This window comes from Molossus molossus, unplaced genomic scaffold, assembly GCF_014108415.1.
Source record: "Molossus molossus isolate mMolMol1 unplaced genomic scaffold, mMolMol1.p scaffold_m16_p_10, whole genome shotgun sequence".
Taxonomy (NCBI): domain Eukaryota; kingdom Metazoa; phylum Chordata; class Mammalia; order Chiroptera; family Molossidae; genus Molossus; species Molossus molossus.
Genome location: NW_023425345.1, coordinates 13,891,902 through 13,903,928, shown reverse-complemented (window position 1 = coordinate 13,903,928; position 12,027 = coordinate 13,891,902).

The following is a 12,027-nucleotide window of genomic DNA, read 5'->3' as shown; positions in this document are numbered from 1 at the left end:
TCCGTGCCCTTGACCAGGAATCAAACCTGCTACTCTTTGGTCCTCAGACCAATGCTTTAACTGCCAAACCAAACTGGCCAGGGCTATATTGTATGGTTTTTAATTAAGCATTTCAGAGTTCATTTATAATTTTGACCACAACAGAATACATTCTCATATATGTCTTCTGATACGTATAAGAGTTTGGGTATATTTCTAGGTATTAAATTGCCAGGTCATGGAGCATGTGCATGTTCAACTTTACGATGCCAAATGTTTACAGAAGAGTAGCAACCAGTTTAAGCTTCCACCAGCAGGCTATGAGAATTCCCATTGCTCCTTGTCCTAGCCAACACTTGGGTATCTTATTCTCTTTTTAATTTATATTTCCCTAATTACCAAAAAGGTTGAGTGTCCTTTCATATGTTTATGAGCCACTTATCTTTTCTCTTATGTAAAATGCATTTTGAAAAAAAACTTGTCCATTTTCTGTTGAGTGGTTTGCCTTTTTCTTTCTTTCTTTTTTCTTATCCTCACCCAAGGACCTTTTTGCATTTATTTTCAGCTAGAGCTTGAGGGAGAGAGGGAGGAAGAGAGAGAGAGAAACATAGGTGTGAGCGAGACACATCGAGTGGTTGCCACCCACAAGATCCCTACCGGGGCCGGGGACAGACTGCACCCGAGGTACCTGCCTTTAGTGGGAACCGAACGTGGGCCTCTCTGGTCCGCGGGCCGATGCTCTAACTGCTGAGCCAAACCGGTCAGGGCTGTCTTTTTATTGATTCATAGGAGTTCTTTATTCATATATCCTGGATGTTAATTATTTGTTAGTTATATATGCCCTGAGATCATTAACATATTTCTATATATTCTAAAAGTTTAAATGTTTTTACTTTCACATTTAAATTCTTAATTTATCTGGAATTTTGTATATGACACAGGATACACATTTTACTTTTTCTAAAAGTCCTTGTACATTTCTTGAGTAATTCATCCTGTTCCTACTAATCTGCAATGCATTCTGCAGTGTATCAGGTTTTTATATATGTGTGGGTCTCTTTCTGAACTCTATTCCACTGCCAAATCTACAGTCTTTTTTTTTTTTTTTTTTTTTTTAAATATGTTTTTATTGATTTCTTAGGGAGGAAAGGAGAAAGAGAGAAACATCGATGATTGATAGAGATACATCATTGATCCGCTGCCTCCTGCACAACTCCCACTGGGGATTGAGCCCACAACCTGGGCATGTTCCCTGACTGGGCATCAAACCGGGACCTCTCAGTCCATGGGATGATGCTCAATCCACTGAGCCCCACTCTGGCTAGGCCATATCTACAGTCTTAATTATAATTGTAAAATAATTTTGGATAACTGGTAGAACAAGTTTCTCAGCCCTCTATTCACCCATCAGTTTTTCTTCTATAGCAGTCCCTTGGCTATCACCCATTTATTTTCCATATACATTTTTTTTTTTTTCATCCTCACCTGAGGACATTTTTCCATTTTTTGTTCAGGTAGAGTGGGAGGGGGAGAGAGGAAGAGAGAGAGAAACATCGATGTGAAAGGGACACATCAAGTGGCCGCCACCCGCACGACCAACCAGGGCCGGGGACAAACTGCAACCGAGATACATGCCATTAGCGGGAACCGAACCCGGGTCTCTCGGGACCGCAGGCCGACGCTCTAACCGCTGAGCCAAACCGGCCAGGGCTCCATATACATTTTAATATCAGCGTCTCACCATCTGTGAGAAACCTTGATGGAATTATGAAGGGAACTGCATTGGTTCTATAGATGGATTTCAGAGGGGACTTGACGTCCTTAAAATAATTTTCTTATCCATGAACATGGTATATTGTTTGGTTTTATTTACTTAGCTCTGCATTAATCTTTTAATAAGAATTTCCTTTTTTTTTTCATGAAGGTTGAATTATATATTATTTGTTGAAAGAATTATAATTTTTTATAATTATAATTAAACTTTTTATTTTTAGTTATTATAAATGGTATCTTTAAAAAGTTTACCTTTTCTAACATTGCTGATCTATACACATGTAACTGGCTTTTGTGTAGTGCTGTAATATAAAAACTTTCTAAACTCTTTTTAGTTCCAAATAGTTTATAAATGTATTAATTCTTTGGAATTTTCTATGAAGACACGTTATATTAAAAATAAAGTAATGGGATTTTATTTCCTCCTTGCAAGTCCTTCTACATGTGTGTATGTGTGTTTATCTGTGTGTCTGTCCATGTACACATACAAACTGACCAAAACCTCCAGTAAATGTTGGGAATGGAGATAACAGACAGCTTTGCAGATTTACTGATTTTACAGAGAATAGTTTTAATGTTTTACCACTGAGCATGATGTTGGCTCTAGGTTTTTTATAGACATTCTTTATAACTTACAGGATGTTCTCTTCTATTTCTGGCTCATTATTAGTTTTTCTCACGAATTGTTGTTGAGTGTTATTGAATACTTTTTCTGCATGTATTGAAATGTTCATACCATTTTTTCTTTATTCTTTAATTTAGTAAGTGAAATGAACAGATTTTTTTCATGTTAAATCAACCTTTTCATGTTAAAAGGTTTATGGCACAAACTTTTTAAAAATGTTACTGGGTTCAATTTGGTATTATTTGAATTAGTACATTTTGTATTTATTATAAGGAGTGAGATTGTTCTGTAAGTTTTCTTTCTTATATTGCCTTTTTCTGGCTTGGCATTAAGGTTGTATTAGCTTCATAAAATGCACTGGAGAAAACGGTTTATTTCTTTTCTGTAAAACTATTTAGGCTTGGTGAGATTTTTTTTTTTTTTTTTTAACTCGTTGATTCACTTTGTTCACTAGCTATAGAAATGTTCAGCTTCAGGGTTTTGTTTTCGTTAGTTTTTTTTAAAGAATTTAAAGTATTGTAGAATTGTTTATTTCACTTGTTTTCAAATTTGCCAGTATAAAATTGTTAATAATATTGCCTTCTAAATATTTTAAGCTTTACTCCATCTGTAGTTGTGTTTCATTCTAATTATACTTATTTGTGACCTCTTTGTCACTGTCTCTCTTGCTTCTACCTCTGTCTTTTTTTTTTTTTTTAATATGTTTTTTATTTATTTTTTAGAGAGAGAGGAAGGGAGAGAGAGATAGAAACATCGATGTGAAAGAAACATCCATTGGCTGCCTCCTGTATGTCCCCTACTAGGGATTGAGCCCACAACCTGGGCATGTGCCCTGACTGGGATTTGAACTGGGACCTCTCAGTACATGGGATGACACTCAGTCCACTGAGCCACACTGGGCGGGGTTCTGTCTTTTGATCTAGCTTGTCTAGTGGTTTATCAGTTTTGTTAGCTTTTTCAAACAACTAATTTTTCTATTTCACTAATTTGTTCTTTTTATTCTTTACTTTTTTGAGGTTTATGTTGCTATTTTTCTAACTAAAATTGGAGAGATAACTCATTAATATTTAAACTTTGAAAAAAATTAGCATTTAAGGCTATACATTTCTTTTTATGTATCATTTTTGCTAGTTCCCACAATTTTGATAGGTAGAATAGTCAATGTTCTAAGTTTTATAATTTTACTTATTATTTCTTCTTTGACCCATCACTTACTTAGATATTTTTAACATTCCAAAAATATGGAAATTGAAATTTTGTGGGAGAGGGTACTGAGTTCCACCTAAATTGGGTTGTTGTTAGAAATCTTAATCTACAGAGTATTTGAAATCTGTATTAGATTAAATAATATGTAATTGATTATTTTAAATTGTTTTTGATGTACAATACAAATAGCAGTTTCATATTATATTATTCATCATATAAAATCTTGCCTTGTGGCCTATAATAGTTAACTTTACATAAAAGTATGTATACATTATTGTTGAGAGCAGAGTTCTATCTGTATCTGTCTATAAGATGAACATGCTAATATGTTGTTCAAAGCATGCTAATGTGTATGTCTTACTGATTTCTTGTCTTGTGAACTGTCAATTACCGAGAAAGCTATTTGCAAGTCTTTCACTATGATCATGGCTTAGAATTTAATTCTTTTTTTAATTTTCATTTTTTGCTTTATTTATTTTGAGTTTATGTTGTTAGGATATTCATATTAGAAATTATTCCAGCTTCCTCATAAACCAAATCATGTATCATGACCCTCTTTAGCTTTAATAATGTGTCTATTACTATAAGTGTTTCTTTATCTTTGTTTTAGATAGCCGAATTCAGAATTTTTAGTCTGACAATCTTTATCTTTTACTTGCAGAATTTAGACCATTTATATTTAGTTTGTTTACTGAATTACTATGATTTAGTACTATTGTCTTATTTTGTGAAATTTATTTGTTCTAATATGTTTCCTCCCCTCTTTCTTGCCTCCTGGTTTATGTTTAACCTGTTTTTGAGTTTTTTAGAGAGTGCTCTAAACATTTTAATATAATTTTCAGTTATTTACATTTAAATTTAATCAGTATTTTTGCCCTCCTCCCAAATAATATAAAGATCATAGAATCTTTAATTCTAGTCACCACTATTTCTAATTTATATACTATTATTTTCTAAGATTTAAGTTCTATCTTGATTTTTTAAATAAAACTATTTTGTTTTATATAGTTACCTTTTTTAATTTTAATTTAATTTTATTTTTTATCCTCACCCGAGGATATTTTTTTTCCATTCATCTTCAGACAGGGAGGGAGAGACGGAGAGAGAAAGAGAGGGAAACATCAATGTGAGAGAGACACATGGACTGGTTGCCTCCTGCACAACCTTGACCAGGGCCGTGGACTGAACCGCAACTGAGGTATGTGCCCTTGATCGGAATCAAACCTGCGACTTTTTGATCCATGGGCCGGCACTCTAACTGCTGAGCCAAACCAGCCAGGGCTTTTTTTAAGATTGACCTATAACTTTACAATATTTTTTTAATTTATTTTTTTATTTTTTTATCCTCACCCGAGGACATTTTTCCATTTTTTGTACAGATAGAGTGGGAAGGAGAGAGAGGAAGAGAGAGAGGGAAACATCGATGTGAAAGGGACACATCGAGTGGCTGCCACCCGCACGACCAACCAGGGCCGGGGACAAACTGCAACCAATGTACATGCCCTTAGCGGGAACCGAACCCGGGTCTCTCCAGACCCCAGGTGGATGCTCTAACCGCTGATCCAAACCGGCCAGGGCTAACTTTACAATTTTTTTTTTCTTACCTTTTTTTCTTTACATTTGAGATCTTTCTTTAATAGTCATTTATTTATCTTCTTTCTGAAGTACATCTTTCTGAAGTATACAAAATGTAGATGCTAACTTAGTGAAGTTCTGTTAGTAATGAACTTAGGTTTGTTTTGTTTTAACTAAATGTATTTTGCTGGTGTTCTTGAAAAATGGTTTTAGTGTCTATACAGTTCTTCCATTGACAATTATTTTCTCTTTAATATTTTATTATTAATTTCAATTTCTTCTGGTTTTTATTGTCATTGGTGAGAATTGAACTGTCAGTTTTAATAGTGATTACTTCCTAGGCGATCTCTGGATTCTATTAAGTTACTTTAAAATCTTCTCTTTGTCTTTGATGTTTATGCTTTGATATTTCACATGATGTGTCTGGATTTCTTTTCACTTAAGCTAGTTTATATTCTTGAATCTGAGGGTTGGTGTTTCTTGTGAATTCTGGAAAATTATTAGTTATTGTTCCTTTGAATATCACCTCTTGTCTGTTCTATTTCTCCTTCTGAAATTCCCAATAGATATATATATAGGGTCTGTGTGCTGCATTTTAAATAATTTTTTTAGTACTATGTTCCAGTTCACTAATGCACTTTTCAGTTGTATCTAATCTGCTATTTAATCTGTGTATTGAGCTTTTAATTTAACTTCTTATATTTTTAATTTTTAAAAGTTCTCATTGGTTCCTTTTCAGTTCTGCCAGGTCAGCTACAGTTTTCTATATTTTTATTCAACACATTTTCAATCTTTTATTGTTTTAAATGTATAAAACATTTATTTATTTTTAAATATTTATTTTATATTTGTATCTAATTATTCCACTATCTGCTGATTTTGCCTATCTGATTCTTCAATTTGTTATTTTTGCTGATCTTAGCTCACGGTGTCTTCATTGTGTATTCAGTGAATTTTTATTTTTTGTGTATATTTAATAAACTATATCCAAAGGAAGTCTTGAAAGTCCTGTGTTTGCTTCTGCCTGGAACATGACCACTCCAGGGCAACTTTAAAGTTTGTGCTTGAGACTTTTCAGGCCATAGTCATCTGATACCAAACTAAGTGAGTATACCTTTGTAGTTAGGAATTCTCAGGACAATATATTTTTTCTCTCTCCATTCTCCCCCTTCTTCCCAGAGCCATTGCAACACGGGCACATTTCTTTCGGCTAGCTGTTTTTTTTTTTTAGTTTACTTTCTTATGGGGATTCCCAGCTTTATGTGAGAGTTTCTGATCTGATCTCTCATTTTATGTGAGTCATAAGCTTTACCTTTGTCTCACCACATGTGGGTCATTAAAACCAGGCACTAGGTCACCAAGAATTCGTAGAATCTCCGAGCACATGCTAGTTCTAATCCTTGTTAACCCCTGTGAAATAATTCTACTTTCTCTTTTCTGGCCTCCTGTGGTTTTCTGTATTTTACCACCAATTCATCTATATACTCTCTATAAAAAATCTTTTCATCTAGCATTTTAAACTGTTTTTTTTTACTGAGAGGTGTTCTCTGCGCAACTAGTCAGCCATGTTGCTGGAAATGGATGCTTTAATTCATTCTTTGGTGGAAAATTCTCTCTGTAAGGGAATTTGAATCCATTTTCACAAAATGTATATGTAGTGCATATTAAATTATTTCCTTTCAGACTCATATTATAGGGCTATATTTTAAGTTCTGAAATGGTAGTTTAATATTCTGACATAATTTTTTAGAGAAGGGTGTAGTTAGCTGTTGATTCTCTTGGGGACTATTTAAATCTTATTAGGCATATGTTTTCTGAGAATGTATTTATAAGATTTTGAAATTCTCTGACTTCTTTGTTCTTAGGGCTTTTTAAAATCTTTTTAATGCTGTTAGTTGTGCCCTGGTCTGTTTCCCAGGGTTTGAACCTGTTTTGGAGGTGGCCTTTTAATCTACAAAAGCCCTTGTCAGTAGTGACTTTTTTTTGTAGCTGCTTGTTCTGAAAGTGTAATAAATAATAATTGTGTATTTTGTTTTAAATTTCTACTGGATGAATTGGTTTGGCTGATCTTCACCCAAAATTTGGACCAAATCCAGATCATTTTGACAGTTTAGAAAAGTTGGTTAATGTTTTCTTTTATTTTGCTTAAATTGTCATAGTCTCTGAACATTATGAGGTTTTCCCATAATCATTTAATTATGGAGATAGTTTCCAGTTTTTCTTAATAACTTTTTTTTGAAATGTTGGTTACTCTGATGTGCAATGAAGCATAGATTTCTTTTTCATTGATGCTGAAAATTGTGTCCCCAAGTGGTAGAAAGGAACTTTGAAGAAGAAAAACTATTGCCAGATGGGCTTGGGTGGTTCATTAAACCTTGGAAAGGCGAAAGGTTTATATGAAATGTGATCTTCATTTTCTGAAGACCTACTATTAACACCATATATTTGTAAATAATTTAATTGAAATTACTTTTCCTCCAATTAACATATCTTTGCTATGTGATACTCGTAAATTTAGGCAAATCAAATACCATTGGCCATTGCTTTATTGAAAACCCTGAATTTTAAATGGCTAATTTTATGAGCCTAAAAGCCAAGATTGCTCACTTACACTATCAAAAATGTAAGAAAATTTAGAATTCCTTCCCAAATGTGTATAGTGAATAACCCATACCTTTACCTAGATTCTCTTTCAGACTTTTTCTACACTTTTTTTAATCTATTCATCTTTCTACCCCTCTCTTAATCATCATGTTCTTTTAATGCATTTCCAAATATATTACATACATCAGTACATTTTCAACTAAGTACTTAAATATGCATATAATCATAATTTAATATTTGTTCATAATTTTTTCTTTTGAGGTAAAATTTACAAAAAAATAAAATGTACAAATCATAAGTGTACGTGTGCTGAGTTTTTTTCTATGTTTTATTTATTTTTAGAAAATTTGTCTTTATTGTTGAAAGTATTACAGATGATGTGTTGAGTTTTGACAAATGTATACACCTATGCAACCCAGATTCCTTTCAAGATAAGACATTGCCATCACCCCAGAAAGTTACCTTTCACCTCCTCATAGTTACCCCACCACCACCTTTAGCCCCCACCTCCAGACCTCACCCCAGCCTTCTGTTCTGTCACTGTTCTGATTCTTTTTTCACTGTAAATTAGTTTTGCCTGTTCTGGAATTATGCAGCCTATAGTCTTTTGTATAAGACTTCTTTCACTCAGCATGTTTGATAGTCATCTGAGATGTGCAAATAAGTAGTTTTATTTATTTATTCATTTATTTATTTTATTATTTTTACCATTGTATGGATATAGATCACAGTTGGTTTGTCCATTCTACCCATGGACTCTAGACTTGTATCCAGTTTTTTTGCTGTTATGAATAAGGCAGCTATGAACATTTTTTGTGGACCCGCATTTTTATCTTGGGTAAATAACAAGGAATAGGATTGCCGGCCCATGGGGTAGATTTATCTTGAATTTTATAAGAAATTGCCGGATAATTGTTCAAAGTGACTGTATCATTTTGCGCTTCAACCAAGAAGGTATTAAAGTTCCAGTTTTGTTCCACAACCTCCTCTCCACCATTTGATGCCATATCTTCTTATTTCTAGCCATTGTGGTAGATGCGTAGTGATAATCTCATTGGGCTTTTAATTTGCATATCCATGATAATGATGTTGACTACTTCTTCATGTGCTTATTAACTATTCACTTATCTTCTTTTGTGAAATCTTTTGAAATCTTTTGCTCTTTAGGAGGGAGGGTTGTTTCTTCTCATTATTAAATTGTAAGAGTTCTTTATATATCCTGAATACCAGTTCTTTGCCATTTGTGTGTGTGTGTGTGAGAGAGAGAGAGAGAGAGATCTCAGTCTTACCTCTTGACTATTCATTAAATTACTTGGTGTTTTAATAAACAGAAGCTTTTAATTTTGGTAAAGCCTAATTTATGACCTTTTTCCTTTGTCATTATTACTCTCTGTGCCCTAAGAAACCTTTGTTACCTCCAAGAAATGAAAATATCCCCTGTACTTCCTCTAAAAGCTTTGTGGTTTTGGTTTTTACACTTAGCTGGATGGTCCACTTCAAATTAGTTTTGGGTGTGGTGTGGTGTGAGGTAAGGGTTAAGTTTCCTTTTTCATATGGATATCCAGGTGTTTAGGCTCCCACTTGTGGAAAAGATTTTCCTCTGCAGTGTTGCTTTGGTGCCTTTGTCAAAAACTAAGTGACCTACTTTTGGGCCCTCTGATTTGTTTGCTGATCTAATTGTTGATTCTTTGCTCAGTACCACATTGTCTTGATTACTATAGTTTTATAACAATATTGAAGTCAAGAGTGTAAATGGTTCAACTTAGTTCATTTTCGACACTGCTTTGGATATTCCATCACAACAAATTCCATGTTTGAAATTATAGTGTATATTTTCTTATCACACTGGAGTTAAACTAGAAATTAACAACAGAAAAATGGGCAAAACTACAAATGTTTAGATATTAAGCAACACATTTTGAATAATGTGTAGTTGAAGAAGGCAGTCACAATAGAAATTAGAAGGTGTTTGAAGTGAAGATAATGAAAATATGACATACCCTGTGGGATTTAGTTAATGTGGTGCTCATCGGGAATTATATAACATATTTTAGGAAAAAAAGATTGAAAAATCAGTTATCTTGCTTACATCTTAAGGAACTAGTAAAAGAACAGCAAAACAGACCCAAAGAAAATAGAAGGAAGGCATTGCTAACTATAAGAACAAGAACAAATAAAATAGAAAGCAATCATACAATGAAGAAATTTTACAAAGCCAAAAGATTAAATAACTTATAGTAAGACTGATCAAGAAAGACTGAAAAACACAAGGTACTAATACCAGGAATATAAAAAGGAGACATTGCTACAGATATTACAGACATTAAAAAGACAGTAAGTGCCCTGGCCGGTTTGGCTCAGCGGTTAGAGCGTCGGCCTGCGGTCCGGAGAGACCCGGGTTCGGTTCCCGCTAAGGGCACGTACCTTGGTTGCAGTTTGTCCCCGGCCCTGGCTGGTCGTGCGGGTGGCAGCCACTCGATGTGTCCCTTCACGTCGATGTTTCTCTCTCTCTACCTCCCACTCTATCTGAACAAAATATGGAAAAATGTCCTCGGGTGAGGATAAAAAAAAAAAGATAGTAAGTGAATATTACGAACAACTTTTTGTCAGTAAATTTGACAATTTAGATAAAATGGATTAGGGATTAGCAAACTTTGTGAAGGGCTGGACAGAAAATATTTTAGGCTTTGTGGACCATTGCGGCATGAGGGCAGGCACACACAGTCTATATAGATCGGGTGTGGCTGTGTCCCAGTGAAACTTATTTGTAGATACAGGCAGCCTGGTGCCACAGTTTGTTGACCTCAGAGCTAGACAAACGCTACAGGGAAAAAAAAATGATGGGAAGACTAGCACAAGAAATCTAAACATTTCTATGTCTGTTAAAGATATAAAATGCATAAGTCAAAACCCTTTGTCACAAAGAAAACTCCAGGCCCAAATGGCTTCATTGGTAATTTTTTCCAAGGAGTAATAGCAATCTCAAAAAAGCTCTTTTCAGAAAACAGAAAAAGAGGAAACAGTTTCTGTAGTGGCTTTATAATGTAGCAACTCGCCTAGGCTGAATTCCATTTTCCTAAGTTTCCTTCCCTTCGTGTTTCTAGTTGGAGTGGGCCGTAAGATACGTCCTTCGCGGAGATCTGGAGGAAGGCGTGTGAAACACTCCCACGTGATCGCTGCTTTGTTTGCTGGCTCCCCCACCTGGTCTCAGGCCCAGTCAGGCCTGCAGCTGCTCTCCCTCCCCTGGATCCACCTGCAGTTCCTCTCACTCCTGGGCATGGTCGTGGGTGTGGTTCTCTGGCAAAGGGGCTTAGCTGCCCTGCAGGACATCATACCATCGTGTCCGATGCAGCAAGATCGGATAGGAGTTTGACTGCCCTCACTGGTTTCCACTCAGGCTGTGGATTCCAGCTTGTCCTTGCTCTTCCCTACTGACTTGTTTCCCTCCCGGCTCCCTGCCCCGTGGACTCCAGCCTCAGAAGGAATGGGGTAGTCCCAGAGACGCGGAAGCGGGGTACAGACTGACAATCCCCTAAAGGGGGGAGGTGGGGGAGGGATGAACCACAGAACTTATATGCATGTGTGCATGAACAGTGGACATGGACAACAATCTGGGGAAAGGGCAGGGAGAGGGGGAGGGGGGAATCAGTGGGGGAAAAAGGAGAAACATCTGTAACAAAAATTAATTAATAGAAAAAAAAGGAACAATCTTAGGAAGACTGCTTAATTAAGAGGGAGAAAGAGAGAAACATCAACGTGAAAGGGACACGTGGAGTGGTTGCCACCCGCACGACCCAACCAGGGCCAGAGACAAACTGCAACCGGGGTACGTGCCCTTAGCGGGAACCGAACCCAAGTCTCTCTGGACCGCAGGCCGACGCTCTAACCGCTGAGCCAAACCGGCCAGGGCCTGACAATTCATCTTTGATTTGGCCATGTGGTAGTTGTTGGTGACCCTGATGAACTTTCAGCGACATTGGTAGAGACTGAGTCCCCAAAGGAGGATTTCAGAAAGAGAGGAAGAGAATAAGTGGAGATGGTGACTAGTCAACAGTATGCCAACAGTTCACGCTGAGGAATGTGAACAATTGGGCTGTGGACAGAAGAGGGTGTGGTACCGAGGGAAGATTTCTATTTAAAGATGCACGATATTGTTGCGTGATGACAATGAGGAAGAAATAGCATTGCTGAACTCGTAGGACTCAAGTAACAGAAGGTTTTACATGCTATTAATCTTAGGAAGACTGCTTAATTAATCAGAATTC